Below are 25,842 nucleotides of genomic sequence, written 5' to 3' on the forward strand. Positions count from 1 at the left end.
CCTGGACGTCAACAGGCTGAAAACGTGCAAGAGGACCGGAGTGGGCCCAGCCTTGTGAGACTCACAAGGAGAAGATGCTGCAGTCACGTCATGAATTCCGACTGCCTGCGCCTGGCGGATGGTGTTTACCTCGCCCTGCTTCGAATTCACCATGTGGAGGAAAAGCGTTAGTTGAGGTGTCTCAGCAGACTAAACCTGACCCTTTCAACCTTAGGGACAACTTCTCCTAGTTGATTAAATGACTAAGCCAGAGCTTCCCAACCGTGTGCCACAAATGAGTGACAGCGAGGACTGCCCCCCTCGGCTCCGGGTGTGGCTGCGCCAGGCCTGGGGGCACCGGCTAGCCTTTGCAGCCACTGTTCGCCTTCTGGGCCGATGTGTTAGTAGGTACTGTGTGTGCTGTGACTCAGTGTTTCGGAAGCATTGCCTTCGTGTAAAACGATCACAGAAATCCTTAGCAGTTAGTTACAGTATAAGCGTTTATTCGCTATTCACTGAAGCAGGACCAACAATACTTGATTAACCGTGCTTCATTGTAAACCCAGTGTTAAAGTTCCGCTCGTAAAAGAACAACCCGAAATGAGCCTCTTCAGTTTTCCCTCCTAACTTCCACCCCACTTAGGCCAAACTGGTGACGTGCTGTTCTGAGCCATAATTCCTCACATTTTATCTGCCTGTCAATCATTCCTCCCTGGAGACTGATTCCTACTCTTCCCGTGCAGGAAAAGCCTGGCTCCGGCAGCATCTCTCCGACAGCTGCATGTGCAGCTGAACCTGCCCAACCAGCAGAGTGAGCCTATCCTCCACAGCCCAGTGGTGCTGACCCAGGGCCCCAAGACCAAGGAGAGGCACCTCCTCCTCTTCAGGGACTGGCTAGTCATTGCTAAAGAGAGGTAAGTCACAAGACTGTCGCTGTCTTCCTCTTTGTTTAAAGGCGCTTTGTTTTCAAATCCCCTCTGCCTGACAACACCACAAGGAGAGCTTCATTTGACAAATGCTACCTCAGCAGCATCACACATGGAGCAGTAGCAAACTAGGACAATAATAAGAGTATAGGAGAACCATCATTTAAAAGGAAATCTAACATGAACTTGATCTTTTGGGTTGCTAAAAAGTGTATACTGTGTTCACAGCAACAACTTTGAAATCAGCAGTTTAGAAACTCAGTAATTGAGTTAACGTTAACTACCATGATAATCATTTTTTCTCTTTAGGAAAATAGGCAATTGCACTTCTTCAACATTTGCATTGGGGAGGCAATGTCCAAAGAAGTACACTAATCGTTTTCTGGCTTGTAGAACAGCTCTACGCTTGCAGTGTCTCTGGATTTCTCTCCCAGTCCCTAGAACATACACTGCCCTAGGCAGAGAGGGAAGGAGAAAGACCAGGTGGCCTCTACCCTGCTCCCCAGGTGACGCCCTCTCCCTCCACCCTCCCCCTTGCAACAACAGATATATTAGCTGTGCCCAAATGAGAAATGGGACCAAGGGTCACCCACCAATGAGGTAAATCCCTTCATCTTCTCTGGGAAGTGGGGGAGGGGTGCCCAAGAGGCCGTGAGTGTGTGAAGATGACCCCCAGCAGAGGGGAAGATGATCGCTGGGCCAGTGCGGGGTAGGCCACCTAGCAGGCAGCATCTCACCCCTTGTCACCTCCCTGCCCCACACTCCTCTCCTTTCATTTTTTTTTTTTAAGGGGGAGGGGTGGAGGTCCTCTCCTCCTTCCAGAGAACCAGCTTAAAGGGAATAAAAAACAGTCTCTTCTCAGGAGAGGGGTCCCTGGCCTCATGCAGTTTCCAAGGCTGCCGCTCAAACAAGGAGCAGTGACAGGAGACACTTGGCCAGGCCACCAGTTGGCTTTGGCTACCAAAGAATGTGTGATTTTGGGAGTTCCCGTCATGGCTCGGTGGTTAATGAATCCGACTACGAACCTTGAGGTTGTGGGTTCGATCCCTGGCCTTGCTCAGGGGGTTAAGGATCTGGCGTTGCCGTGAGCCATGGTGTAGGTTGCAGACTTGGCTCAGATCCCGTGTTGCTGTGGCTCTGTTGTAGGCCAGTGGCTATAGCTCTGATTCAGCCTCTAGCCTGGGAACCTCCATATGCCGCAGGAACAGCTCAAGAAATAGCAAAAAGAAAAAAAAAAAAAAAAAAAAAAAAGAAAGTCTGATTCTGAATGAAGGGCACAGTGCCCCAGAGGACAGGACACAGAGCAGCAGGGAGTGTGAGCCCCTGACCACGAACACACCTGAGTTCCGGTTAGAATCCCAGGGCAGTGACTAGATGGAAGAGTCCCGTTGGGAGCTGGTTAGGGCTGGTCTTCTGCAAATGAGCTGAGCCAAGTCGGCTTCTGAGTTCTTTATTGCCACAGCAAGATTCCGAGCACACTAGACCAGAGTGTGTCACTAAGCCTGGGTGCCTGGGGAACACCCGTCCCACTCTGCACACTTTCCTGATGGAGCACCTCCCGAGCACGCCACACACATCAGCTTGCTTAGGCCTCACAACCCATTTCACAGATGAGGAAGGTAAAGCTCGGAGAGGTTGAATGCTTGCTCCAAGTTCACCAAGAGGAAGCGGCAGAAGCAGTTTTAAAACTTGCAGCCTGTTTCTCCAAGGGCAGCCCTCTTCCCACTCCCCCCACCCCGGGGGGTGCCCTCTGACCCTGAGGGAAGCTCTCGGACCTAAGCCACACTCCCCAGGGGCATGTCGTGCACAGCAAACAGGATTCTGTGTATTTTTCAGGGAATAAACGGGCACGGGAAATGTGTGACAGGCTTCCACAAATTTCACACTGGCCAAGAAAAGCTGGGGTGGGGTGGTAAACACGGACACCAGAGGCGTGTGGGATTCGTCAGGGAAACGGTCGGGCCCTCTGGGGCAAAGTTCTGATGTCTCTGGTCAGCAGCCAGGTCTTGGTGGAAACGATTTAAGGAAAGACACAGGGCAGTGGCTACAGCAGTGGGGAGAAGGCCCTCCTTTGCATGGATGATGATTGAGGGGGTGGGGGCTTGTGCCTCTGTTTTCTAGAAAGAAAAACATTTACAATTTTTTTTGATATATTTTCACTTAATTTCCCTTGAAAAGGTCTATTTTAAGCTTTGGGGGGAAAATGTGCCCCGTTTTAAAGAACTTCTGACACCTACCCACCATGATTAATTTTTTTAGATGCTTCGAGATTTCAAAGAATTCAGAACACATCTGGCATCCTCCCCCCGGATTCCTCCCGGCCAGGGATGTGTTGTTTTTAGAGCCCTGAGAAATCCCCCGAGACACAAACAGCAGCAGGGGAAATCCTGCCCAGCACATCCCGAGAAAGTGAACTGGCCCCTTCCTGCCGGGTCTGCGCAGAGCGCTCTGCTGGTGGTGCTGAATCACCGGCCCTTTCAGTTAGCAAACACCCTGAGTCCTTCCTCAAAAGGCTGGTGCCCTCCTCACCGCAGTCAGGGATGCAACGCGAGGATGGGCATAGGCTGGGGCCTCTGCGGAAGGGCACGGCCGCGCGCCCAGGGGGCGCTGTGGCTCGGCTGCAGGCATCCCCTATACCTGACCAGTCCCAGCCACGTGGCATCCCTGGATGCAGGGCTCCCGTGGAGCCCAGAACTGAGCCTTCACCCCTCCGCTTAAACAGGATAACATAACAGGAATCGTCTTCCTTTTCCCAAAGGAGAGGCAGGGGGACAGCACTTTCCGAGTGGGTGTGTTGGACGTGCACACACTTCCGTGGCCCAGTGCTCGGGCGCGCCTTCATTCCCTCGAATGGACCCGGTGCTTCTGTTCCTGCTGCTTCCGCTACGCGGGCAGCCACACCCCTCTTCCTGTAGCCGGCCAGCCGTCACCCATGCTTAGGGACACGACTCAGTGCACAATCAGAGCACACACCTGAACCTGTGCTGCTCTAGGTGCTTCCGTTTCCTCCTCTGTAAAGTGGGGATAAAAATGATACCGACCTCAGAGGATGGATCGGGTGGGGAGAGAGAGAATGGCTGCATGGTCAGAGCTTAGGGTGGGCCTGGCAAATGCTGCATTTGCTGTGAAGAGGAGTCATTTTCTGAAGGACCTTGCAGGAAGCACTTTGAGGCCCCACCCTTGCTCCAAAAAGTGGAGAGAATGGAAGAAATAGCAATCGCCCTCACTAGCCTGAAAGTTCATTGTTAAGAATTCGGTTTTTAATTGTTAATAATTCATTAGTTAATTGCCTGCCTCTCCCAAGGCATTCTGCTGTGGCCTGGGGCTGCTGGAGTCCAAGGTCTCAGGCTGTCTAGAATGGAGCAGGAAAGGTTATAATCCATCCGTCTTGATGGGCAGAAGGGAAGGAGTGATGACCAACTCTTGAGTTTACTTTAGTTTGGGGTTTTGTTTGTCATTGAATTCCAGGAATGAAGTGCCTGTGTATTTGGGAAATGCATTCAGTTTATCCAAGAGTAGAATATTCTTCTATATGGTTTTGGAATATGCATGATGAACTCTTTTAAAGAAGTGTTGCTGTACCTTTGCAGGATCTGATAGCTGATGTCTGAAGCTTTATGGAACTAGGAGCCACATGGTTGTTTTAAGTTTTGTGTGATTAGCCGCAGTGAGTGAAAATCTGTGACGGCCTCAGCAGCCTGATGACGACAACGCACCCTTTGCCTCCACAGCCAAAGGGAAATGTTTTTGGTTGCGCTTTACTATAAATAGTGTGAGACATAAAGAAGTTAGGGGTATTTCGTAACATGCCCACATGGTTTTGAAATGTCCTTTTCCCCTTGAGGCAATAGCCGTTCACAGTTGATAATAACCCCTCACCACCCCACCCTGGGACTGGCTGCAGAGCCTGGGGTGAAATGAAAATCTGGGGTGCCTTGTTCAAAAGAGCGGAAAATGAAGCCCAGCACAGGGGCCTTCTGAGCATGGGGCGTATGTGACAGCACAGATCACATGTCTGTGAGGCTGCTTCTGGCTTATGGATGTAATGTGTGTCCATTAATGGATTAACGTACTTAAGTAACTCTCAAGCCGGAGGCCTTTACTTGACACATTTACCAACCTTGGCTGATATTTAACAATATTCATTTTGTTCTGCAAAGAAAAATCTTATTTCTTTTCCAAAAATCACGTTTTAGAATAAAATAGACACAGCCTTGATGTTTTTTTTTTTTTTTTAAATAAAAGTTATGTGGGAGTTCCTTGGTGGCTCAGTGAGTTAAGGAACCATTGTCACTGCTGTGGTTCAGGTTGCTGCTATGGCAAGAGTTCGATTCCTGGCCCAGGAACTTCCACATGCTGCAGGTGTAACCAAAAAATAAAATTTAAATAAATAAATTAACAGTCAAATTATGTAAGTGCATTTTTCACATTTTCTGTGAATTCAGTGAACAGTTTTAATCGTTTTACACTGAAATGTGAATTCAGTGTAGATTTCACTATGTGCTCTCGTTCCCAAGTTGCTATAGCCTTTCCTGGCACTCATTTTACAAAGGTTGCACTGTTAAACAACAGGATTTATTCCCCACCTCTTGGGTACATTCCCTCATCGAAACTTACCCAATGCAGCCAATTTGGAGAGAAATTTTAGGGCTGTTGCAGAGAGAAAACCTGCCGGATATTGCAAACATCACAACATATGCTTATTTTGTGCCAGCTGCCGTCCGTGCACTTCACATCTAGTAACTCACTTTGTTCTTGAAAAATTCCTGTCAGGTAGGAAATGACATCCTGTTACTTGTGCCAGATTCCGTTCTGAGAAGCAAATCAACAAGTCCAGCCTGCACTCAAAGGGGGGGTGGGATTAAGCTTCGCCCTTTGGGTGAAGATATGCCAAAGGGTTCAGGAACATGTGTTTAAACCCATCATAGGGACATTCTCATTATATTTAAAGCCGTGAGACTGGAGAAGATCACCAGATTACATTTAATGCCCCGAGCTTGGATGAGCTCTCCAAGGACTGAGCCCTAGGATGCATCAGTGTTCAAAGTTGGGGAGAAGATGCAGAACCATCAAAGGAGGTCAGGAATGAGAGGCTTGTGAAGTGGGAAAAAACCGAGAGTGTGGTGTTTGGGGATTAAGTGGAGGCAGTGTATCGAGGAGGAGAGGGTGGTCAGCTCTGTCACATGTCGCCAGAAGTAGCGTAGCCATTATCCTGTTTGCCCAGAACGGTCCCCACTCCCTCCTGGGTCTGTCCTGGTGGTGTGACTAATAGTCACCCCCTCTCACCCTTAAAAGCTGCCCAGTTTGACAGTGAATTATATGGGCATCCTATACATGGGTCAACTAATAGGAACAAGGAGATTTGAAAATTGGATCCGGAAGCAGAGAGATCATGGGTGACCGGGGGAGATACCTCATCTGTGATGTACTGTGACACAGGCGTCAGCGTCCATTTCATGCAAATTATTAAAGAGTAAGCAAAATATTAACTAGCATTGGCATAAATATAACATGAAATAACATACCAGATTAAAGCAAGATATTTTGTAACCATTTTTTAAATTGGAGTAGAGTTGATTTACAATGTTGTGACAGTTTCAGGTGTACAGCAAAGTGATTCGGTTATATACATATATATATATACACACTCTTTTCCTTTAGAGGTTATCACAAGATATTGGATATAGTTCCCTGTGTTATACAGTGGGTTCTTGTTAGTTATCTATTTTTATGTAATACTGTAAATATGTTAATCCCAAACTCCTAATGAATCCCTCTTCCTGCCTTTCCCCTCAGTAACCATAAGGTTTTTTTTCTATGTCTGTGAGTCTATTTCTGTTTTGTAAATCAATTCATTTGTATCATTTTTTTGGATATCACCTATAAGCGATATCATGTGATATTCCTCTTTGGCTGGCCGACTTCACCTATGATAATCTCTGGGACTATCTGTGTTGCTGTAAACGACATTATTTCATTCTTGGCTGAGAAATGTTCCGTTGTGTGCATCTGTATCACATCATCCTTATCCACTCATTTGTCGATGGACATTTAGGGTGTTTCCATGTCTTGGCTGTTGTAAATAGTGCTGCCGTGAACACTGGGGAGCCTGTATCATTTCAAGTTATAGTCTTTTCTAGATAGGTGCTCAGAAGGGAGACTGCAGGATCATATGGTAACTCTATTTTTCGTCTTTAAAGGAACCTCCATACTGTTTTCCACAGTGGCTGTACTAGTTTACATCCCCACCAACAGTGTAGGAGGGTTCCCTTTTCTCCACACCCTCTCCAGCATTTATTATTTGTCCACTTTTTGATGATGGCTATTCTGATCCAGGTGAGCTGATACATCCCTGCAGTTTTGATTTGCATTTCTCTAATTAGTACTGGTGTGGAGCATCTTTTCGTGTGCCTGTTGGCCGTCCGTATGTCTTCTTTGGAGAAAGGTCAGTTTAGATCTTCTGCCCGTTTTTTGGATAGGTTGTTTGTTTTTTGTTGTTGTTGAGTTGTATGAGCTGTGTGTATATTTTGGAAATTAATCCCTTGTTGGTGGCATCATCTGCAAGTATTTTTTTCCCATTCTGTAGGTTTTTTTTTTATTTTTGCCATGCAAAAGCTTTTAAGTTTAATTATGTCCCATTTATTTATTTTTGTTTTCATTTCCATTACTCTAGAAGATAGATCCAAAAAAATTATTGCTGAGATTTTTGTTAAGCGTGTTCTGCCTATGTTTTCTTCTAGGAGTTTAATAGTATCTGGTCTTACATTTAGGTCTTTAATCCATTTTGAGTTTATTTTTGAATATGGTGTTAGAGAATGTTTTAATTACATTCTTTTGCAGGTAGTGTCCAGTTTTCCCAGCACCACTTATTGAAGAGACTGTCTTCTCCTTTGTATATTGTTACTTCTTTGTCATAAATTAATTATCCGTAAGTGCATAGGTTTACTTATGGGCATGCAGTAAGATTGTAAAAATCACAAATGCAGAGTTCTCATCGTGGCTCAGCGGAAACTAATCCAACTAGTATCCATGAGGATGTGGGGTTCAGTCCCTGGGCTTGTTCAGTGGGTTAAGGATCTAGCATTGCTGTGAGCCGTGGTGTAGGTCGCAGATGGGGCTCAGATCTGGCATTGCTGTGGCTGTGGTGTAGGCTGGCAGCTGCAGCTCTGATTCAACCCCTAGCCTGGGAACTTCTGAATGCTGTGGGTGCAGCCCTTTAAAAAAAAAAAAAAAAAAAAGAATCACAAATGCAGTTAGTTCACTAAATTTTGACTCTTCTCAATCATTATCTGATGTAATCACAGATTACACTAAAGTTTGAAGACGGCTTTAATCCCAACTTCCTTTGTAAATTAGTGATCTTGAAAAAATTGTGATGCTATAGAACTGACAGCCTCTTCTTGTTGAAACAAAATAATCTGACCAGCTGGCAAATAGAGCACCTTCAATGTGATCCAAGTAGACAAATAGAAACAGACACCCCAGGATTTACATTTATTCATAACTATTCATGAAATGCTTTTTTCTGAGGAAATGTGTCAAGGCTCTAGTTGTGGCTTGGTCCCCAAGTCCCAGACTGCCCTGCTCTTACCTTTCCTGCTGGCTACTTCTGAAGGGATGCCCCTGGCCCCAAACCGCACCCCTCTCCACTTAGCCTGTGCCATAGTTAATTATCATCTGTCATTTACTTGGCCCTTGCGTGGCCCAGGCACCTGTTTTTGTTTTAATCACTTTTCACGTCTTGGTATATTCAGTCGCCTACCAGCGCTCTGGGCATATGTGTGGCCCAGGCCCGCCCTTTCAGAGCCGCTCAGTCAGAGAGCTAGAACACTCCCTCGTGGTGAGCGCTTGTCTAGTGACAGATGACTCAGGTGAATTGTTCACCTTGTGAAAAAATAAACTCTGGCTCATTTTGACACTTGTAGGAAGTGGAAAGCTGCCATTAAGCTTTATTTTCCCGCCTTGGGTTTAATGATTTTCTCGGGGTCATTGCCTTCACTGAAAAAGGGTTCTCCCTCCACCAGAAGAGGAGACTGTCCTGACTGCTCAGGTAATGCGGGTGACAGAAGAGGTGGGAGAAATGAAAAGACTTATAAAATCTTCCTAGGTGTTTCCAGTAGAGATCCTGCTCTCATTTCTAATGACCAGAAACTCTGAAACGATGGTCTCCATAGAAGATCCTACCCCATAGTCTCCACCTCTGACTGTGGGGCTCTATCTGCGGGATCAGCCTGGGTTCATTCATTCCCAAGAGTCCCAAGCTGAAAAAGTCAGCCCACTGGGAGGAGGCAGTTAGGGGCAGAGAGCGAGACACAGAGGGCTGCAAACAGTCCCCAAACCCCACACTCGCTGAGCAGGTACTGGGTGATAAACTCCGCAGCCCTTACTCACGGTACCTAGTTTTATCTTTACAATCACCCTATACATCAGGTACTATTTTAGTCAGCAAGTGTCACAAAAATGACACAGAGCAGATCACCTCAAAATATGGGAGCAATACCGTATTAGTCAGCTAGTGTCACAAAAACGACACAGAACAGATCATCGCAAAATAGTTACAGAAACAAGCCGTGACTTCTTGTACATACCTATACATATCTAGCGTCTGACTGTTGCAGCCGGGCTCAGCTGGGCACGGGTGCCCCCACAGGTTACGTTCCTGCATCCTCCAGGGTCGCTTACTCATCCAGGACACTGCGGGCGGTGCTTCTAACAGTGATCAGAGGTGCAAGAGGGCACACCCAAGCTCACGAGCAGGCCTTTGCCTCCTGCGTGTATGCTAACCACCCAGCCGAACAATTCTAATGGCCAAGCCCAAAGTCAGGAGTCAGGGACAGACACTGTGCCCACCAGGAGGCCACGTCAAGTGTGTGAATGTGTAATACTACTGCAGGAGTGTGAAGACTGGGCCAGTAACTAAACCCGGCACAGGTGCTCTTACTGCTCTCATCCTGGAGATGAGGACGTCAGGAGGGCTTGGAAGACTTGCCCAGTGTCCCTCTAATCTTGACTGGAGATGCTGACATTTAAACCCAAGCAGTCAGGCCCAGAACCCAAACTGTTATGCAGGACAGCTCACCGGGCACCAGGCAAAATCTCCTATGAGCCAGGATGGACAGGTTAACAGTCAGATACAGAGTGGGAAAGGGCCAGGGGAAGGAGCAGGCTAGGATCAGCCCAAGAGGAAGCCTGCTCCTGCTGATCTTGTACCTCTCAGACCACTGAACCCCAGACTTGCAAAGGGCATCTCCTCTAGGCCAAGGGTGGAATCAGAAATTGTCAAGGTCATACCCGCAAGGAGGGAAGTTACTCCCCAGATCTTTTCAGAATTCAGGAGTTATCCAAAAGTTGCTGCTCTTTATATTTTTCTGTCATTTCAAATTGTATGTAATGAGTAAAACAAAAGCACAACTTTACAAATAAATAAATAAAAGTGTTAAAATATAGCTGTAGTATCTTCCCACTGTTTGAGAATTAGTTCATAGGAAGTTTTTCTCTTATACTTCAAATGTGTTTAAATTACTTTTAATTAGGGAATTCCAAAAATATTTCCTGTTCCAAATACTGAATTTTTGTTTTAAGAATTTTTCATCAGGACCCCGCTCTCATGTCTAAGATAGGAATAAATTTCAGTTACTTCAAAGATTATTTTCTGCTGTTGTAACTAATTTTATATGTGATGGATAAAAAGGCCGTAATAATTTAATTCATTTTTAATGTTTAATAGCTGTGTATTAAATAAGTGCTTTTAACAAAAATAAGTATAAAGACTGATGAGAAGAGTCTGTCAAAACATTTTTTAATTTAAAAATTTTAACATTTTGATTTTCTGCTATACTAAAATGCTTTCAATTTGGGTGATATTTCTTAAAATTTCGGTGAAAGGTAATCAGTGTTCTTCTCTCAGTTGGTTTCTTATTTCTGACCAAATTAAATCATAAGAGGTTGACAGATTATGAAACAGTGATTCAAAGAAAGTACCATCTAAGGAGAAATGACCATCTTGTTTTAACCCCAAAATAGATCAAGGCGTAATTACTTCATATGTAGTGATGCAACATGACTGCTTTCATGGAAACAAAAGGGACTGGTGCCATTGCATAGCTGGTCTGTGCCACCCTGCTTCATGGTGAAACTTCTGCCCTGCTGTCTCTTCAGCTACAGATAATTGCATGTATGCACTTTGTCTTTGCTTTTGGAATCTTTAAATACAACTGTAGTAAAACTTCCAACCATACTATTAAAATTAATTTATTATTTAAAAAATGGGATTTCTTATTTCAGTATTAGATGTAAAATTTTAAAACTAGCCTATGCTATATAATATTTTACATCTTAAATGCAATTCTTAGAACATAGCAGTCACAACACATTCAATCATTTAACTCAGGAATACAGAAAAGCAGAATTTAAATACATCCAAAGGAGTAGATCAAGTACAAAGAAATTTAAAAGTTAGAAATAAGCAGAAGGTTTTAAATAGAAAAATAAAAATAAAATATCCAGTTTGCAACAGCAAACAAAAGTCATTGAAATATAGGAATAAATCTAGGAAAAATGCTCAAGATCCTTAGAGTTGTAATTAAATTGGCAAGTTGTTTATACCCCCAAATAGAAAAGTTATTCCCAAGATCTTTTTGAAATTCCACTAGTAATCCAAAAGTTAATTTTCTTTATCTTTTCTGTCATTTCAAATAATGACAATAATTTGAAATAAAAGAAAACTTGAATACATTATTTACTGATGGGAAGACTCAGTTGTGAAGCTGTCATTTCTCCCCCAAATTACTGTATAATTGTACTCGTCAAAAATCCACAGAGAATTTTTTAATAGAACTCGTCCTTAAATTCTTAAATATGCAAAAACAGTTAAGACAAGTTTGTCAAGAAAAAGAAAGAAGACAAGGTCTACCATCTACCAGAAAAAAAAAAAAAAAAAAAAGCCTTAGAAATTAGAACAGATGGCTTTGAAAAGTTTCATTGTGGAAAAGAAAATATGCAAAGTAAGCATATCCCTCGGCGGCAGGGACAAAGCAGAGGTGGAAGAGGCCCTGGGGACATTTTAGGTGATTTTCAGACATCCTTAGAAACATCTGCACTGTGGGGAGCTGCCAGGCCCACCTGGTGACATGACTGGGCAAGCTGAATTGGCGCTTCTCCAGCTGCAGGTTACCTAGCAGCGCCCAGCATCCTCACGGACTGTGGGGCCACGTGTAGATATATATGCGTCAGTTTGCTCTCAGTAGATTCGAATTTTACCATTTTCACAGAAATAAAATCTTGCTAAACTGTGCTGGTTATAGTAAGTCCAAATGACACTTTACCAAAAATCCTATCCTCTAAAACTTGCATTTTTTAGTGTTGATTGGATGTCAAAACCCATTTTGTAAAGCATACAGCTAGTACAGGAGACATGGCATTTCCTTTTCTTTTCTTCTTCTTTCATAGATCCTTTTTTATGGTTTGTATGGTATTTTCTCTTCTGCCACTTCGCAGTGGCGTTTCTTCGGTGTGCCGACACCTGCCGGAGCCCTGTCCTCTTCCAGCCTGGCCTTTGGAGCTCGTGGTCCCAAGCGGTTGGCTTGGCCTCTTTTCTCGGGAGATGAGTGCTGGATTGTCTCCCTGGGTTGAGACCGTTTGGCCTGGTGATGGGCAGCGCGGGGTTGTGACGGGCGCGCCAGCTTTGGAGACATTTGCAGTCTCTCCGCAGGCATTTCTGGGCTCTGCCCCAGCGCGTGTTCCCTCACCTGAAAGATGACGTCATCAGGGTCCCTTGTCGACTCTTACTGATGATGTCACGTTAACCTGTCAGGTCCGTGGTGCTCCCCAGATAATTAGTTATTTTCCTTAAATATTGATTTAAAAATAAAAATGGGATGATTTTTAGAATAGTGTGGAGGGTTTAAGAACTTCCAAATTCCTGTGAGTCCTTTTTTTTTGAGCCGTAGATTCCCTTGCTCCAGGCCTGCTTTTTACAGGACCTTCCGAATGTCAGGATGAGGGAAGGGTGAGTGGAGGGTGGTCGGCCGAGCCTCGGTGTGTGGACCGGGCCAGGGAGGGGCAGGGGCAGCCCTGAGGACCCCCCGACCCCTTCTCGAGTCTCCGTGGAGCTGCTGACAGCACACCCAGAGAGCACTGGCAGGAAGGAGTCAGGTTTTTCAAAGAAAGAAAAAGACCCGTGAGACTGTTTCGTTTTGGACAGAGCTTGTTAGGCTGTTCAAGCGGGCAGAGAGGGAGGGAGGGAGGCCGGCGTTCCCAGTGCGGGAGCCCCGCAGCCCCCTGTGCACAGGGGACTCCCCTGCGACCGGGCCCGGCCAGCCCCCCTTCCCACCTGCGGATGTGGCCAGCTACGGAGGCCACCGTCAGCACAGGCCCGCCTCCTGCCGGCGCGCAGGGTGGAGATGGAGTGGGAGGTGAGGACGGGGTACGGGGTAGTTGAAGTGTCTTCAAGGCGTGGTGTCCCTTGAATGTACTCTTAAGGCATGGCCTGGATGGCCCCTGCTAGGTTGCCTTGACCTTGGTCCAGTCTCTGTGTCATCGTCACCATGCACACTCCCTGCCCACCTCTCTCTCCAGAGGGAAACTAAAACAGAGAAACTCTTTCTCCAGAGAGAAATCTCTGCTGGGCCATGAGTGTGGGCGCCGGGGGTCAAATGATGCAGTAGGAGCTAACGTTTTCTTCTCTTTTTCTTATGCGCCAGGCACTGCGCTCACCTTTTTTACATTCTTCATATAATTGATACACATAGCAGCCCACCACTGGTATGTTAGTCTCACTTTGAAGATGGGGAACCACTGCTTGGGGGACTTCCTTACCTAGGATCACAGCACAGGTAAGCGGTGGAGTCGGAATTTGGGTCTGCCTCACCCCCCAGCCTACGCTTTGGACAGCTACATGGGGGCTCCCAGGTCCGGGATATTCGTTGATGTGGTGTTAGTTGATTCAGACCAGGCTTTCTTGATACACTAGTGAAAAAATTGCAAAACAGATTTTAAGGGAAAATTACAAGCATTTGGTCACAGGAGACTCTAACCCAGTTTTCCCGAGAGGATCTGACTGAGGAGGCCGCTTCGGTTTGCCTTCCCTCCCCTCCGCGTCTTCGAGCCCACGTGTTCTCTCATAACATCCCCGAATTCAAACGCCCTAGAAGAGCTTTTACCTTGAGGTGTCCTGGGTTAATATTTCCTCACTGCAGGTCCTTTTTATTTTTACTAAGTGCCATGAAATTTTTTTTTTGGCCAAACTCTGCGCCCCAGAATGCTGTCCTCTGTCACCCAGAGCAGACCCAGTGCAAGGCGGGAGCGCGTGAAGGACAAACAGAAGGGCGATGCCGTCTTGACCAGTTGAACCCCATTGTCTCTCCAGCGACCTCCGACCTCCTCCACGCAGTTCCCCCTCGCACGTCTGTACCGGAGAGACAGACGAGAAATGAGCCAGGGAAACAGAGCGACTTGAAGCCCTTGGTCTTCCACTTAGAGCGCTCCTCTCCGGAAAAGTCACGTAAGGCGTGTGTACACACACGCAAGGTGGAGACAGAGGGCCCTTCTGGGTGACGGATGAACAGTCTGGCTCAGGCGGGAGCCAGAAGGGCCTCCTTCCCGTCTTTGCCCCCAAACCCACTGTGATGGGAACCGGGTAACTGACCCCTGCCGGGTCTCCCCGCCTGCCCAGCCCCCTTTGATCTTCCAGACCTGCGCTTTAAGGCCGATCAGCAAGCCTCCCCGCCTCCCTCTCTTCCATCCCTTCCAACCTCAGCGTCACACAGCAGCTCAGACACATGCCTCCTGCAGGAAGCCCAGCAACCTTGCGTGGCCTCGAGGACACGCTGCTCTCAGGTCTGACACGCATCACCTGCCCACCCCGTCCCCACTTTCCAAACGTCCTACAGCTCCGACTCCCAGACTCCCACCTCTGGGCCTTCTTCCTCGCTGGCTCCTGCCCCCGGGAGTTCCCTTGTCTTCCTGTAATGGCACTAGAGCACAGGCACCTCCCGGACTGCTGGTAAATGGAGAAGTGCTGGCCTAGTCAGCGTTCTTGGTTCCCAGGAAATCTCTGTTTCAGCCAAAACATTGCAAAAGGTGGTGCTGGGCGGGGCCGTGGTAAAGGGCCGAAGCTAGACCCTAGTTTGGCCCCATCTCTGCCCGGAGCCTCCGTTTTCTGCTCTGACGATGTGAGGATGGCAGATCTGCCGCAGAGGGCGGTGGGCGGGTTAGGCGAGGTGGTGGCGGGAAAGTGGGGTTCTAGGCTCTTTTCTTTCTTTTTTCCTGATCGCTCACAAGTGGAGATCCTTCTGGAGAAGGATGCCCACGTCCCCGGTGAAAAGGCCGGTGATGGAGGGACCTGCCTTTGGTCAGGGCTGGAGGGTGGGCGGCTGCAGCGTGGTGGGCCCTGGATGCTGAAGGCCTGGAAAACCCATAGGTTACCACAGAAACCATGACAGGCCCATCAGGTTAACACCCAGTCCTCTCTCCCTCCCCCGGGCCTCCCGAGCCCCCTCGAGTGAAAGGACAGAGGCCGCAGCTAAGAAGGCCGCCCTGTGGTTTGACTTTTCCTGTCCTCCCACTCTCTGCAGAGTGGGCTGCGCTGCTATTACTCAGGTACCACTTCCCACGAAGCGTGGAGGCAGCAGAGTGCACAGCCCCCAGCACCCCTGATGGGCCCCCTGAGGCTCTGCAGGAGCCTTAACTGGGGGCCCGAGTGTTTCCCCTTTGCTGCCAGCTCTGCTCCCCTCTCTTGTGAACCCAGGGATCTTGCCTGCAGTTGCCTTGGAGGAAAAAGTCCCCAGGGCAGAATCATTTCCCCAACAACCACATCTTTTAAGAAGCTGTTGTCCTTGTCCTATTTTGAGGAGCTTCTCAAAGCCTTCTGAGAGCTGGAGAGCTGGGGAATGCTTCCTCTGGCACAGGCCTTAAAACTGCATCTCTGCTGTGCAGTGATTCCTGACCAGTTTCGGCATCAGAATCCTGTTCATTTACGGCCCTCGGCTCTTCTGGCAATCAGCTCCTCACACCACTCGCTCATCTCGAGCCCTGCCCAGAGGCCAGAGGAGCTCCACAGACCAGACAGGATTTTATTTGACTTAAGCTGGAGGCATAAAGTACTTAACTTCACTTCCAAAGCAAGAAACTTGGCTTTCTCCATTGGAAGTGATTGCAATGGATTAATGTTTTTTTATTATCAACAAGCTTTTGTTAAGCTTGACCCTGTGCTAGACGCTGTGCTGATCCCTGGGTGTGCACTGAGGGGCTTTCCGCCTAATTAGAGAAATGAGAACCACCGCTTACCCACTTGTCTTCCTGGGAATAGCGGTCCAGGTCCCAGCAGGTGCTTCAGACTCTCTAGTAGTTGAGAGAGTATCTGCCACTGAGACAGGAAAAGCAGCATACCTGGCCCGCATCTTGGAAGTTCACACAGAGCACCAGTGTTTTAGAGGCTATGAGAAGTCTTGTGATAAAGAATTTATTACACTTTTTGTATCAGTCAGGATAGGCTTGCTTATGCTGTAGGTAACAACCAACTCAAAAAGCTCAGTGGCTTAGGACCACAGAGGTTGATTTCTTGCCCCTGCTGTGTGTCCATGGTGGGTGCGCTGCCACTCAGCTCCTGTGCCTTCGTCCCAGGACACAGGCTCCATCACGAACGGTGCAGGACATCACGTGGAGGGAGAGGAGATGCTGTGAATACACATGCGGTGTGGCTCGCAAAGCTCAGGCTGATGGTGATCTGCGCTTCAGGGCAGCCTAGGAGCAGAGGGGCCCTTTCACCTGGATGCGAGCAGCCCACAGGGCAGAGCTGGTGTGGAGTGGCAGACACAGGACTTCCCCACCCAGGAAGGGCCTGCATCGAGACCAGACCAGGGGCAGCAGTTTTTGTTTTTGTTTGTTGTTGTTGTTGTTGTTTTAGGAAGGGGTGGGTAGGTACCATTGGTCCAGAATAAAAACAAGTCTAGTTCTTTTCACAGTAGGGAGGAGGAAACAGGTGCAGTGGGTCCAGGTCAAAACCAGAGGCAGGAAAGTTTGGCTGAGTTAGCGGCGAAGCACAGCCCTGCATCAGTAATGTGAAAGGAGCTTTCCCTTTCCTCAAATGACTTTGAACCCTTCAGAGGATCACAGTGTACTCAGAGATTAATTGAAACTAAAGGTGATTTCCAGAAGACTCTGCTAGGAATTTGGGAGTCCTTAAGCATAGGGTCTGGGGGACTCTGATCTCAACAAGGAGAATGGAATCGGGTTTTATGCTTATACAAGCAGTGAATTCTCCCAGCACTTATGAGAGAAGCCTATACAGCTAGGGAGAGGGCATGTCCTGTGGCCCCAGTGGGATAGTTTCTGGTTTATCCCACGGGAAGGTGGAAATCCTCATCATATCCCAGCCCCACACCCGGACCTGTTAGTCTGATGGAGCAGGGGCCCTCTTGGCAGACACCACCAGAGGTGATTCCATGTGAAGGCAGCTTTGGCTTCCCCAGGGGAGGCTCACGGGGTGGATTCGGTGTTGGCATAGCCAGTTGTCCCTGATGACCCAGAAGTCCCAGCACACATACGTGGGGAACCCTGTCCTTTTCAGTTCAGATGGCTTGAAGGATATTCCTGTGAACTCTAGAAAGAGGTGTGATAGCCAGGCCCGTCTAACCAGAATGTCCTAAGGCTTCTTCAACCCTGATTTTAAAATAATTAGCAAGCTAAAAAATAGAATGTTGAATGAATTTTAGTGTTTTAGCACCTACTGCCATGATCAGCATTGCTTTCACTTTCCAACAAAGTGGCAAATATCTCCATGAATAATGATGAATTCAAATACCCATAGATTTAAAAAACATATGATGTCCGATACAATATTTTTATCTCCAGTAAGCTCCAATGAAGGTAGAGATTTTGTTTCCCAGCATAGTTCCTGATGCAGAGGAGACACCCATCAAAAATTGATTGAACAGAGCAAAGTAGACCAATCTTGGTAAAACCTCATAGAGCTTTGGCCTCCCTCGGTTGCTTCTGTACTGTGGTCCTAGATTTGCCTGACCAATCACAGCAGAGTTGATGCCAAAGTGTGTGGCCGGTCATGGTGGTGGAACCCGGAGCCAGACACTCTGCTCCCTATCATGTTACCTAACTACCATGTGTGACCAGCGGCCAAGCACAGCCCTGCATCAATAATGTGAATAGAGCTTTTCCTTTCTTCAAAGGATCACAGTGTACTCACAGATCAATTAAAATTATTATTAATACTAAATTTTGTTTTATCATCTGAATTTTAGAGACCATTTTATTTACATTTTTATGTTGAATTGTTTTTACTCCTTTTTTTCCTTTTTGTAAATAGAAGGAAAAAAGATGAAGTAAAAGCACAAGATGAAACGTTAGAACCGTCCATACCTGGCAACAAAAACCAAATTTGCATCTCATAAAAATGCAAGGCATTTCTGGGGAAGGTAATAAATGATACTCCACCAAAATGTCTCCCCACGATTTGCCCTTACCATGTTTGTTTTTGTTTTTAATTATTCTTTCTCTTCCCCTTCCACAACGCTTGAGAAATTCTCTGCTGGATGCTCAACTCTTAAGCGTTTGAAAATCTGCAGTCTCTGGGAGCGTTACAATAAGTGTACACATTCCATTTCTTCCTTTCTCCCAGCACCTGAGCCTGTTCAGGAGTCCTCTCCTCCCACTCAGCCCTTGTTTCTAAGAGGAAGCTGAACCACCCTCAGTTTGCCTGAGGTGGACTTGATTGATCTAAAGGTATGCTGTCCTTTTTGCAGTTGATTGGCCCTGGAATGGACATATAGACATGTGACTCCATTCTGGTTAATGAGATGCCAGATGAGGCATCTTGTTAAAGATGCCTCTAGATGCTTTATCAGAAGCTTCCGGGAAATCCCAAAATGCTCCGAAGGAATACTCCCATAAGCAATACCATCGCGTGGAAAGCAGCCCTTCCTAAAGCTGAATTCAGAGTCCAAATCGCCAAAAGGGACAGTTAGCAAATATACATAGGAATAGTTTCACATCAAAAACTAAAATAAAACACTTTGAGGAGTTCTCATCATGGCTCAGTGGTTAATGAACCCGACTAGTATCCATGAGGATGTGGGTTTGATTCTTGGCCTCACTCAGTGGGTTAAGGATCCTGCATGGCTGTGAGCTGTGGTGTAGGTCGCAGTGGTGGCTTGGATCCTGTGTTCCTGGGGCTGTGGCATAAGCCAGCAGCTGCAGCTCTGATTCAACCCCTAGCCTGGAAACATCCATATGCCAGGGGTGCAGGCCTAAAAAGACAAAAGACAAAAATTTTTTTTGAGGAGAGTCTAAATATATTTAAAGCATAAGGGAAGAGGGTGGAGGGAAAAGATAGATTAACCTCTCCCAAAAAACTGAAACAGAAATTAGACAAAGAAAAAGCATGGAAGTGAAGTCTCAAAAGGTGGGCTTAACAGAAAGTTACATACAGTTGAAGAGAAAATTAGTGAATTAGAATATAGAACTAAAGAAATGACTTAGAACGTAATTCAGAAAGATAAAGTAGGAAGTATAAAAGACACAAGGCTAGAATGGGAAAGGCTAACCTGTGACAAATCAGAGTTCTAGAACAAGAAGATAAAAGAGAAAGACAGTATTGAAGAGATGTCTGAAATTTTTCCAGAAGAGAGGAAAAACATGGGTCTTCAAATGGTATAAGTAGACTGAATCTAGGGTAGTATTATTAAACACGGGACACATGGTAGTAAAACTGCAGAGTATCAAAGAGAAAGAGAAACACCAGAAACTTACAGGAGAACAAAAGAGATGAGCGACAAAGGAATAATAATTAAACTGAATGGAGTTCTAAGAAGCAATGAGATGCCAGGGCCCATGAATAACACCTTTTAATACTCAGGGGAAAACAGAGGTCATCACAAGAAGTCTCATTTCTAGCTAAATTATCATTCAAAATTAAAAGCTAAATAAAGATAATTTCAGACATACAAAGACTAAGAGTTGAGTGACCATAGAGTCTTGCTGGCAAAAATTACTGAAAGGTGTCCTGTAGCCAAAGGAAGGAATACTGAATCCAAAGGAAAGATGAAGATCCCAGGAAAGAACCGGGACCAGAGAAATCAGTAAGTGTGCTGTTGAATCCAAGTAATTATTGACTGGTCAGACCACAGCTAATCGAGTATATAGAACTGAAATCAGGATGAGTCCATATAATAGATGACGTATCATAAGAGATGAGAGTAGTTCAGAAGTTAAAGCATTCTTGTTCAAGAAGAGAAGAGCAATGCTGAAGGGTACAGACAAGAGGCGCGCTCCTCACCACGTCTGCCACCTACACCACGGCTCACGGCAACGCCGGATCCGTAACCCACTGAGTGGGGCAGGGATCGAACCCGCGTCCTCATGGAGATGCTTTGGGTTCCTTACCGCTGAGCCACAATGGGAACTCCTAAAGATTAAATTTTAAGTTGGTTTCCAACAATACCACTCAAAGTCTTAAAGAGAAGGAGGACAGAGGAGAGATACGTTAACAAATGCACACACGCATGCACATACTGAGAGCGCGCAAGGAAATATACCAGCTTCTGCGGCCCTCCTCTGACTGGTTGGTGCGTGGAATTTCCTCCCCGACTCGTTCCATGCTTCCTTTGTCCTCAGCCAGGCCCTCAGCTTGTTGAATTCTCTGTCCGATGCAGTGACCCAACACTTGGTTCCACAGAGGTCTGAATCCTGAATCTTCAGGGGCCCAACCACCCCTTTTTTTTGAGTTGCTATAGTTTTCTGTTGGACATGGAAATGGGGGCGACGGCAGAGGAGATTCTGAGTTTCTCCTCTGCTCTCACTCTGCTCCTCCACGATACTTGTGACATCGGGTGTGTGGACGGTCCAAACCAATCTCCTAACACCAGCTGGGCACCTGCGGTTCATGTTAATCCTGACACTGACTGGAGTTAGGGTGGGCGCCACAGCTGAAGGGCCCCATCGCACAAGACGGCCTCCACTGTAGATGCCAAGCACAAGCCCCAGGTTGTCACCTGTGCTTCACATCAGGGCCAGTCGTTGGCTCATGGAACTCAGGGAAATACATTCATCAGTTTATTATATAATAAGGGATATGAGAAATGATGCAGATGAAGAGGTACCAGGAGTGAGGTCCAGAGGGTCTTGAGCGCAGATGCTCTGTCTCTGTGGAGCTGGGGGTGCACCAGCCTCCCAGCTTGTGGGTGTGGCCACCAACCCATAACCTGTCCAAACCCAGTATTTGTGAGATTTTTGTGGAGGCTTCATTGTATCAGCATGATCAGTCGTTAACTCAAGCTCCACCTCCCTCTTCCCAGAGGGTGAGTGAGCCTGACAGTTCCAGTTTCTAATTACGGCTTGCCCTCTCTCGTGATCAGCCCCATTTCGAAGCCATCCCAAAGTCCACCAAGAGTCACTTAGAACAAAAGACAGTCCTGTCACCCAGGAAATTCCAGGAAACTCTGGGTCAGGAGCCAGGATCAGAGACCAAAAATTCAGATAAAATACTCGCTTAAGTGCGCTAATCACAGGAAATTACAAAGATTTTAGGGGCTCTGTGCCAGGAATTAGGGCAGAGACTAAGCTATGTGTTTTCTATTATTTCTCAGGTAATCCTCTTCTTTTCTTTCTGGTTCTGAGGCATGTGGAGCCCCAGCTGGTCAGGTGGCAGTCTCAGCTGCCAAATCAGTGGAACCACTGTCGGGTCCCCTGGGAAAGCATCCCTCCGCTAAATAAAACAAAATCTCCTAGAAGACCTGAAGTTTGGGGCAACAGGCAGAAGCAAAAAGGTCTCGAAGTGCGTGATTGGATGTAATTGTGAGATTCCTGACCCATGAATACTGGCTAAGGCAGAAACAGCACTATTTGATGAAACCCAGTGGACTAGCACGGCCACGGCCGTTGCCTGGGAAGGTGAATCCAGTTCACTTCTTATCTGTTTTTCTCCCCCGATGCATAGGCATTCCCCAAGTTATTAATCAGCCTCGCCTAGGGAAGGCTTGCAAGGAATTATATCCCCCTAGCCTGAGGACTGCTAGCCTTGGCCTCTCTAATCTCTTAACCTTTTCCAAGACAGCAGAGCCATCCAGCTGCCATCTTGTCTTGGCAGCGAGAAGGCCTTCCCTCTGACGGCTCCCTGCTCCTGGGAATGAGACGCCCTCCCTCAGAATAGCAACACAGGGCTTTCCAGGAGCACGTGCTTTCTGAAGCTCTGAGCCGCCCTCAGTTGACGAGGCAGCGTATGGAGTCACCTCAACTTGGTTTCGTAACCCTCTGGGGCTGAGGCAGGATGTCAGGCCTGCAGAGCCTTCCCCACCCCAGCCGTCTCGTGGAACCCCCTCCCCAGGAAAGGCCCGGTCCTGCCCTCGCCCTGTCCTCGCCCACCGTGTTCCTCCCATTTGAGCCCTCGCCTCAGTCACCGAATGTGAGGTGTAGCCACAAACATGAAGGCAGTTTCTAACGTTGTTTCTGGTGTCTGTGTCACCACTTCGTAATTACATGTCACAGCTTACGTTTTCATCTTCTGTCTTGTCAAAGATAAAACCAAAGTCCCAAGCAAAGCCAAGTGCTGACTTGGGAGGATTAAACACCCTATTTCTTTCCCCAGGAGAAGAAACAAGCACTGACCATTTCTTGATTTTTCTTCTTCCTTTACATGAGCAGAGACCGTGACATCTTGCTGGGTTAAAGTATCCTTTGGCCCTGCTGTCAGCTGAGTGTGTAGAAAAGGGAGAATTCATGTATTTGGCTTGTAGTTTGCATAGCTACCCGGAGGTGAGCCAAAATAGTGTCAACAAACACAAAATAACCCAGGCTGCTGCTCCCTCGAGAAGGAGGTGGATAAAGATCTGTCCTGACAGAGATCAGCAAACATGGGTGGGGTCGGCAGGGGCTGAAGCAGGAGAGAGGAGAACAACCCAGCACCACCAGCTTGGCTTTAAACTTTTCAAATTGTAGGACAAGGCTGTCTCTGGCATTTGAGTTAAAATCCCAGTGTCTCTAATTGCTGTTGCAGGCCCCAGACAGTGAGGGAGGTATGTGTTCCTTGCAAAGAGTGGACCAAAATACATCTCCCAGGCAACAAAAACGTGCTGGGGGAGCAGTTGCTGAAGACGGCGTTATAGCCACGCCTGGTCCCTGATGGGCTCCAGCCCTCACAAAAATAGGTTTTGGAGGAAGACTTTGATGTCTGTAAACTTCCAAAAATCAGTCTGCGATCTCACAGTGGCGGTGACATCTTTAAGGAGAATGAATTTACATGATGGTGAGAACCATAGAAAATGCCTGGCAGCATCTTCACAGGTGCCTGTGCTGAGGAGGCTCCAGCCTCCCCGCCCTAAATCTCTGCTTCCACATAACCTGAGGTGCCCTGGTGGCCGTGTGGGAGGGAAAACTAAATGCAGCCCAGAGCCATGATTATTTTTTCAAGCAGAAGTTTGTTGCAAATCCATATATTTCAGATTGGCAGGTCAGCCTGCCCTGCAGAATAACTGGACTTTGTCCAGATGGCCAGCACAACACCTTTTGTGAATCTTGGGGGAAACGGGAAGACCGCTACAGTGACCTCATCCCCACCCTCTCTGCCGCCCTCAGCCTCTCCCTCCCCACTAACCAGAAGTCCTCTAGATGCCCGGCTATCATCAAAGTTTGCTGTTAAGTGTTAGAGCTGCCATGTGCTTCTGGGATGGTTGAAATGCTTTGAAAAGATGCTAAGGCTAAATGATATTTATGGGTCCGTGTTTTGCTCTTGCTGTTGATTCCATTCTTCTTATTCAGTTCAGATCTGCTCGTCAAGATAATGTGATCCTCCGCTCCTAAATCAGGGGACGAGGAGGACAAACCCCCCCCGCCCCCCGCCCTTGGCTCTCAGCCTCGTCGCTCCCTGCCAAGGCCGTGGTTGTTTTCTGCCCACAATTCTTGTAGTGAAATGAAGTAAAGAGATTCATAGGAAAAAGAGCTTGATAAGAGTCCAGAAGTCAAGGAATAGCTTGCTGTCAGGGTGAATATTTCCCACGTGTTCAGGATTTGTTTTTTCCCCTGCCTTTTACAATAATTATGTTATGGTACCAGTGGTGGCCGCTAAGATTGAAAGAGAAACTTTCAAGTTTGTCCTTGTCAAGAAAGAACGTCCTCATGCGACTTTATTCATCCTTCAAAGTGCCTGCTAGATTCCAATTCTGCGTTTTTTTCTTTTCATTATTAAGTGCCTACTCTCTGCCTGGCCCGATGCTTTTCTTTTGATCTGCCATATCATGCTTGTTATTTATACCTACAGCAAAGTGGGGCATCTCCTAACGTGAGGCGGGAGGAGAAGTCCTTTTGCTGACTTTTGATGCTTTCAACAAACAGTAATGGGGAGACAAAAACCCTCATCTCTTATCCCTGCTTTCACTGTCAAAACACCTGGCCACTGAGGATGTCCTTGCATAAGCTGGGGGCTGGGTGGGAACAGAACCCATTCAGCTCTATTACAGATGCCACATCACGGGTGCAGTGGCAGACCTCACCTTCAGGTCCATCCTCCGCTTGGAACTGGGGACCCGGAGAACTCTTGAGGTCCCTGTGCCGGTAGCCGCCTGCTCAGGTGCCTCCCACCTGCAGATGCAGAAATGTTTGCTAGTGCTCGTTCTTTCTTTCCAAACACTGTCTGGACCCGGGGTGGATGGCTAACCATCTTCTGGGTAGAAAAGAAGGCAAGAGGCCCACGCCTGTAAACGGGGCTGCCCAGCTCTCACGAGGCGGCTGGCTGAACTCAGAGCGTTTCCACAGGAGCACGGCAGAGTCTAACGGCGAATACAAACCAAATTCTCATTTTCTTTGATCCAGGACTTCCAAGAGCTACACGTTCAAACAGAAGCTGCCTCTCTCTGACTTAAAGGTGGTCTCCTGTGACAAGGACGAGGACGGTGATTTCATCATCAGTCAAGGAAGCGCTGTCTTGTGCATGATGGCCTCTAACCCTTGTGTCTCCGGGTTTCCGTGAGTGCCACCACATTCACTTGCAGGTTTATAGCACAGTATCCTCAGGAAGGCCCCAGCCCTTCATTAACTCACTGCTCTTGCCACAAACAGAACGTGACAATGTCTCTTGCAGAATCAACAAGGGAGGTTCTGCAGTATTAGCAGAGAGCGACCTCAGAGTCTCCTGTTGCTTTTTCCTGCATTTCATCCAAATTAGTTGCTTTTAAAGAATAAGAATGTTGTGACTAAAGATAAGAGGAAGAGAAACAGCTGATTTTGGTAAGTCACTACCAATGCTAGGACTCTGACTACCTAGTTGTTTTATTTCCCTCTAAGGGGCTTATTACACAAATACTAGTATTTCTTTTCCTTCGGCACGTTTGTGAGCCTGTAACCCATGAGTAAGTGTGTCACGTAGGAGGTTTAGCACAGAAACCGTCACAGTCATCGTCCTGATCTCTCAGGAGAAGATCCGGAGCAGCCTGGGGCTTCTGCCAACAAGAGGGGGATGGGGGTTTCTTTCCTGATCACACGTCAAGCCTCTAGAAAGCCCTTTGCGGACCCGGGAGGCTTAGGTATATACAAGTGCTGGGAGGCCGACGATGCCGCCTCGAGCGCTGTCATCATTAGGCCTTTTGCTTTAGGAATCAGTGTCCATGGCCGTCGTGTCAGATGGACAAGAGCCTCAGAAAGGGGCTTTGTTCCTCCTTGTGGGACAAGAAGGTCATGTCCAAAGCCCATTTTGTCTCCCACATTCTTTGTCCCGTCGACCCTCATAATCCACGCACGGTGCTGGCTGCCCTTCCTGCTCCCGCTGGTGCAGAGCCGGGCAGCTCCACCCCATGACGTGCTGTGGGCCGAGCCTGGCACACGAAGTGTGCGAAAACGTGTTGTGTTGAAGCAAATCGATTCTTCCAGCTCTTTCAAGGCGATTCCTCTGACGCCTCCTTCAGTCCCCTCACCATCCAAACGCACTGTGCTCTCTGTC

At 47.3% G+C, this 25,842-nt stretch overlaps 1 long non-coding RNA gene and 1 other non-coding gene across 2 annotated transcripts; one reads left to right on the forward strand and one right to left on the reverse strand.

Annotated features, from left to right (window-relative positions):
- Window positions 1–25,366, forward strand: LOC106508799. The gene is made up of 3 exons (XR_001305857.2): window positions 1–176; window positions 723–893; window positions 24,720–25,366. It is a non-coding gene; the product is annotated as an uncharacterized LOC106508799 (transcript).
- LOC106508800 lies at window positions 10,347–15,073 on the reverse strand. Its single transcript, XR_001305858.2, has 3 exons — window positions 14,816–15,073; window positions 14,066–14,310; window positions 10,347–13,871 (listed from the first exon to the last, which is right to left on the reverse strand). It is a non-coding gene; the product is annotated as an uncharacterized LOC106508800 (long non-coding RNA).

This window comes from Sus scrofa, chromosome 1, assembly GCF_000003025.6.
Source record: "Sus scrofa isolate TJ Tabasco breed Duroc chromosome 1, Sscrofa11.1, whole genome shotgun sequence".
NCBI lineage: Eukaryota > Metazoa > Chordata > Mammalia > Artiodactyla > Suidae > Sus > Sus scrofa.